Here is a 6,700-nt window from a genome sequence, read left to right as displayed (position 1 = left end):
CTCAGGCAAAGGATTGAGTTCAGGTAAAGAACATTGTATGCCCTGAAAAAAAATCCATCAAACTTTCTCCCTTAAGGCTCCACTTTTAGTGTCCAGTCATGTCAGGATGAATGTGCTCATGTGGTTTCAATCTTTAAATTGTTTGTAGGTAAGCTTTCTTTTAAAAATTCCTTCTTTCAACTGGAACATAACCCCGTATCAAGTTGACATGGACTGATTCTCAAGTTACTAGAAATGTAAGTAGAACAAAGGCCACAATTCATTGCAAAACAGGCATTAACATGATCACCCTGTTACAGCTCATGTTAGCCCTAAATTAATGTCATTGCTCTTTCTATGATTTCTTATAACTTTAACGTACTCTGATACTAACATTTGTAAACCTATACATCCTTGTACATTTTGAGGATCATGCACAGAAACAAGTGAACTTTTCTTATTGCTTTTATTTGTGCATTTACATTATCCTTGCTTTTGAGGGCTTTAGTTTTTTTTTATAGGATAACTGAACATAATTAAGACTGGAAGAAGCAAAACAAATCACAGCTAATTGTGCAATTGTGAAATACTTATATGATGACAAGAACTTACATGCACCATAGAAAAGTCTTAACCCAGTTATGTTTCATTCCATAATCATCGTATCTTTACCCACATAGACAGCCCAGAAGCATTACTGCTGTCTTTGGGGGGTAGCAAGAAGAGAACAACTTGGATGCCACAATAGTTCAACAACAATATGATGGGAGACAGAAAACATTAATATTTAATGTTATTTTTAAAAAATCTACTTTTATGTTTTCACTGAGAGAATAAACATGTCTCTTTAGGCTCCAGATACAGCAAATTAGAAAGAAAAACTTCCAAATGCAAAGGATGCTATTTCAAGGAATAAGAAAAATATAAGCCAGAGATGTGTGATGATGTCTCTTTTCTGGTTTTTGTAAGATGTTCATATGATGTAACAATCTTAGGTGATTCTGATTTCCCTTTAAGAACTATTATAAATGGAGAATAATATATATACATATATCTGGCCAGGAGCTGTCAATAGTTATTTATAGAAGGATCAGAGGTGCACCTTGTTTGTGACACAGCAGTCCCTGATTGACAAGATGTTTATATTTTAAAACAAATAAAGTAATACGTTTGGCATGGAAGTGTGTATATTCAATATGCTTTATATTTTTGTTATGAAGCATTCTATCTCCATTTGTTTATTAGTTGTTTTGGGATAAGCTCTGACTTTGCCTTTTCATAATCAATAGAAAGCACAAATCTTTCAGCTGAAGATGAAATAATCTTACCACTCAGGAAACATATCATGTCAGTACTTTCATATTTTTTCATTTTGAGGGTGCAGATTCTCAGTTGGTTTAAAATCTTCTCAAAAACTGAGATATCAGCTTCTTTTTCCAAGTAGACTCAAATCCTTGAACAACTTTATTACAAAAAAAATTTGCACTTGTTTAAAATTATTTGCTGGCCTGAAACATCCATACTCAAAGGTAATCTCAGCAGAGATTACAGGGGAGACTGGGAAGGTTCTGCATTATATCCACATAAATTTTATTGGAAGACAAGCGGAATAATGCACTGTAGGTCTGAGCTAAGAGATTTAACTCCTAGATGCTGCAGCCAGCAGAATATAGAGAGGGCAGGCAGTAAAACAACTGACAGTTGGTCATTACGAGAGACGCAGGTGGGCCAAAAATCAATCATGCCAAGACTGGCCTGGACTGTGACAGATGCCTGACATCTGCCTGATGAAGAGCTCTGCTGTTGCTCTGACATGAGCAGAGGGGGGACGGGACACGCGATGTGGAAGTAGAGAAGGGGACTTGAGATGAGGTGACGATAAACTGTGAAGACAAGAAACCAGAATCATCAGGAAAAAAAACCAGAAAAGGATAAGATGGATTGGGCAATGAATGTTTTTTTTTTTTTTTTGGAATAAAAGTCAGTGACGTCAAAAATTCAAAGTGTAAGGAAAAAAAGTTGAACAGTCCACAGGAAAAATATTTAAGATATTTTTTTTTCCATCACCTGGATTGTGGCTTTTATTTCCTGTGGCTACTGTTATTGTAACAGCATGTTAACAGTCCTCTATTAGAGGCAGCCACAGGCAGTGTTATGACTACACCTTTAGTACCTATTTCATGCTGTCTGGTCTAACAGCAGCGGGAAATATGTCAAGTGTGAAATGGCACTGCACTACCTGTAAAACTTGGTTTAATTTGGCTGTCAGCTTCTTGCTTATTAAAAAGAAATATCTTTCTGTTAGAACTAAAACATATCTGTCTACCAGCTGCTGCTTTAACAGAAAACAACTTGCATCTTCTCCAACTCTGTCTCTGTCTTCTAGAGAGAGAAAAGAAAGAGAAGCAGAGCTATCCATTCATGCCAGCAATCAGTTCACTCTTTCCCTCTCTTTTGCAGTGTGCAAAGTATGTGTACCATAGGTATAAACAGACTGGTGCCTGAGGGAGATGCCATTTTTCTGATATGTATTTTTCTTGTGTTTTTCAGCAATCTAATGGGGAAGCATACATGGTTTAATTTCTTTTAGCCAGCACTTGTATTCAGTTCTCTTGACTTTGAAACTCCCAAATAATCTGGTGTAAATGATCAGGAAGTCACATACTCATAATGAGTATCTAGTCAACACAAGAGTGCATGGTAAACATCTGTAGCAAAGTGCTACGGTCAAATGAGGCCAATATGGAATTTCCACCACACACACCATTTCCACTGTGAAACATGGTGATGGCAGCATCATGCTGTGGGGGTGTTTTCCTCAGCAGGATTAGGAAATCTAGAGTAAGTGGATGGGAACATGGATGGAGCTAAATAACAGGGAGACCTGGAAGAAAACTTGTCAGAAGCGGGTTCTCCTTCCAGCAGTCAAAACTCATCCTTTACCCAGTGAGAAAATTTTGTGGTAAGATTCTCAGGAGCTCTCAATGCAGAGCCTAAGCCACTTTGCACAGGGGAACTTGGAAAAAAAAGAAGCCTTGTTTCAAGATGTATAAAGGTCAAATGACGATTCACTATATGTGAATTAAAGGTGCACGTATAGAGCATTGACATGTCGCACTCTTCACATTTTCATTCGGACAAAAAGAAAAGCATGACTCAGTATTGATTCCACTTTACAATTATGCTTCTACCACATGTAATTCAAATAAATACATTAAAATGTATCTTTACTGTAGGTATCATCAATCTGTGTAATATGAATCCTTATAAACAGTTATAGCTCACAACAGCAAGCCATTTAGCTTTGCTTTTGCCAAACCATGGTCTCACTTACAACTCCCACACTTTTATTGCCCTGGAGTCCAGCTGACCTGAACACAATTTTATTAATATCTGCACACATGGATCTATTGAGTGCTTTCAGCAATATGTTGCTTGACATGCTCTTGCAGAAGTATCATAAAACGAAGCTAAGCCAATCTCAAACTAAAAACTCAATTTCTTGTCATGTTTTTCAGCCAGTAAACATGGAACCTGGTTCACGTAAGCAGAACACCACTGAAGGGTTAAGAAAAAGGGGAAATATATAAACCTTTTACTTCTAAACCAGGAAATATGAGACTGAAAAAATGAGAGATTCATTCAGCCAATGGAGATTAATGAGCCTTATTTTAGTTTTCATATCCTTTTATTGGCATCACTTTTCTTATAAATTTTGCAGCCTATTGAACTTCCAATCTAAAGAATGATATAATTTACATGCATAAATTTCAATACCTTCTGTTTATGATTATAAATATTAAGTTGTAATCTAGAGTTGGCATTGCCTTTTTTATGTAATGCCATCTCTACAGCAAGCTTAAGCTTCTGCTTATTTTAACTTATTGCTCCTTCAGTGCACTGCAGTGCCTTTGCTCACATAAATGAACTGCTCAGATAACATGTACTATACACTGAATTTTCTTGCACATTGTTTCTCACTTGCTACTTATTTCCTCTCAATTTGACTATCATCTACCTCTGGCGTCCTATATTTCCTTTCCCTCACTCTTACCTCCATCTCCATCTCTACCTCTCTTCTTTCATCTCCTGCTTTAATCGGGCATCTGATCACAGGCCCAGGAGGATGGAGGAGGGATAATGAGATTAGTCTGTACATGTTTACAGGTTCTCATTTACATTGAGCTCTCACTGTCTTTCTCTGTCTGACCCATATTTCTCTATATCCCTCCTCTTCCTTTTTGCTTTTTCTGTCTTCATTCTTCCCCTCGCTTTCGTCCTCTCTCCTACCTCAGTGACCTGCCTTCTGCAACAGGATGTGCAAGCTTTGTTAAACAGTAATCAGTAATAGCATATGCTGTAAAACCAGCGAGACTTTAATTTCCTCTCCATTGCCTCTGATCTATATGCAGAAACTGATTATCATGTCAGTGATCTGTGATCAAAAGTACCCTCAGTGATTCCTGCCCTTCTTGTGATTTACCAGTCTGAGAACCGGCAGGCCGCTTAGATTTTGCCCAGTGGAGCTATCCAAATAGAAAGAAAATGTCATTGAGACTACAGCCAGTCCAATGTACTGACTTATCGGTTTGAGCAGGCAATCTTTCAGAGGATGCATAAGGTTTATACCGTGGGAGAAATGAAATGCGCCCAGCAGCGGGGGCTGTATTGATCCACTGTGACTGAGATAAGGGATGATTTCAAATGTCTGTAATCATAAACAACATGCGCCATGTCTGGGAAATGTGAGCAACACAGTCTGCATAATATACCATATCTGTAACTGACCACAAAGCAGCCAGTCCTAGTGGAAACTTAACATCATGTCTTTCAAAGACTTGCTGGAGAAAGTTTAGCAACAGCTGCACAAATCGGGACACAGAAACCTGTTAGAAGCTCAAATGTACCAAAATGCCTGACTAATACAATTTGAACGTATTTGAACTGTTCTGGAAAAACTGAAACAACTAATAGTAGCTTTTTGGGTCCAGGAATTATTACACATAGATTATGTTTTTTTATTTCCAATTAGAAAGTAATTGTCTTACTTTCTAATTTCTGGTGGAATTTCCTAACTGTCTGTGTTCATGAAATATTTTCAGTAATAAATTCTGTCTGATACTGAAAATGTGCAAATGTCATCCTCTGTGATACTAGACAAAGAACTTTGTGTTATTTCTTATATTTTCCTTTTTTGAGAAAAACAATTAACTCTTAGCGACATCTAAGATATTTTAGTATATTTTAATATATTTTAGATTATTAATCCAGCAACTATTCTTGTGGTATCAGTTCACTAAAAATGTTGTAGCAAATTGTCAATAATTTATAATATAATACTTTTCTGGCTTTAGACTCATTTTTTTTTTTTGCAGTGTTTAAAGTCTGTTTTTTTAATAACTACCAATATAACCTTAGATCTAATTATGTTTGAAAGAAAGTAATTCAGTGACTAATACAGATTTGCTAGCAGTGAAACATTTCTCTTTCCAAAGTCAAAAATGAGCTGTTCAACCTCTCAGTTTTAATCTCCACAATTTGTTTGACCTTTCCACCCTTTAATATCCATCCTGATTATTTTCTTTCATTTTTTTTCAATGTAGTGATAAAGCAAGCTTCATATTGAAAGTGTTGTGCTGCTAACTTCAACACCCAGCCTGAAATAAGACAAAAGCGACTTCATTTGAAAAATTGTTTGTAAAACATTAAATTCTGTAGCCCTATTGTAGCAATGTCCCCGCAGATGTAATGTTCTGCTTTTGGCATTCTCCATCATTGAACAGATGCTACACAGTTAACATGACCACAATATTTGAATTACATTAATTAAATGGAGAAAGTTGTGCAGATTTTCTATGAATTGATATGCGATTTGGTCTGCAGAAGTATGTAATATTTTGCATAGTGATATTGTGACCAAAGCATGTTGCTACTGTTAGAAATGGGACACCAAGGCAACTTGTTGACATCTTGACTTTTAAAGAAATGCAGTGTTATTAAATCTCTCTATGAACTTTCCATGAAATAGCAAAAATGTTTCTCTTAAATTGATACCAAGCCTTCGATTCACTAAATGTGATCTTTTTATCAGAACATAGTTTGCTTCTAATTATTCTTCTTTTTCCTTCATGCATGTTTCTGTACAGATTTGTCTGTTATTTGTATTGTGGCGAATGACAAATGACAGCACAGAGCATGGGTCAGTGGGATATCCATCCAAATGACCCCATAAAGAATGTGCTTCTCTCTCCATTGGCAGCAGCAGCCATCAGTCCTCAGAGTTTGCCGTATATCTCCACAAGTAGTCTGTCTTTTTCGGCTCCAAGCTGTCTTGGTGTTGAGCCAAAGGGTGAAGAAGGCAATGCAACTGTGATAAGAAAGTCGAGTCACTGTCTCTGTTGACAACACGTGTTCATGCAGCTGTTGCCATTCATTGAACATGGATTTTTTTGATCAGACTCCAGTCTCTTGGTCTTAATTCTCTGACAGATCACATCTAATCTTTCTGTATCAATCAGATCTGACCCCAGTCCCCACTGCAGCTCTAATCTAAATCTGTCTAAATCTATTTGATGTGCATGCTAGAGTAAGTGCGAGATATGCAAAAATTAATGGATTCAGCTTTTTCTACTTGAGGCTGCATGTCTGTGTTCATTAACTGCAACCTTTCCCACTTTCTAACAACAGTACAGCACACAAAACCACAGACTGCAATCTGTGC

Source organism: Xiphophorus hellerii, chromosome 23 (genome assembly GCF_003331165.1).
Source record: "Xiphophorus hellerii strain 12219 chromosome 23, Xiphophorus_hellerii-4.1, whole genome shotgun sequence".
NCBI classification, from domain to species: Eukaryota; Metazoa; Chordata; class Actinopteri; order Cyprinodontiformes; family Poeciliidae; genus Xiphophorus; species Xiphophorus hellerii.
Note: the sequence above shows the minus strand (reverse complement) of the source record.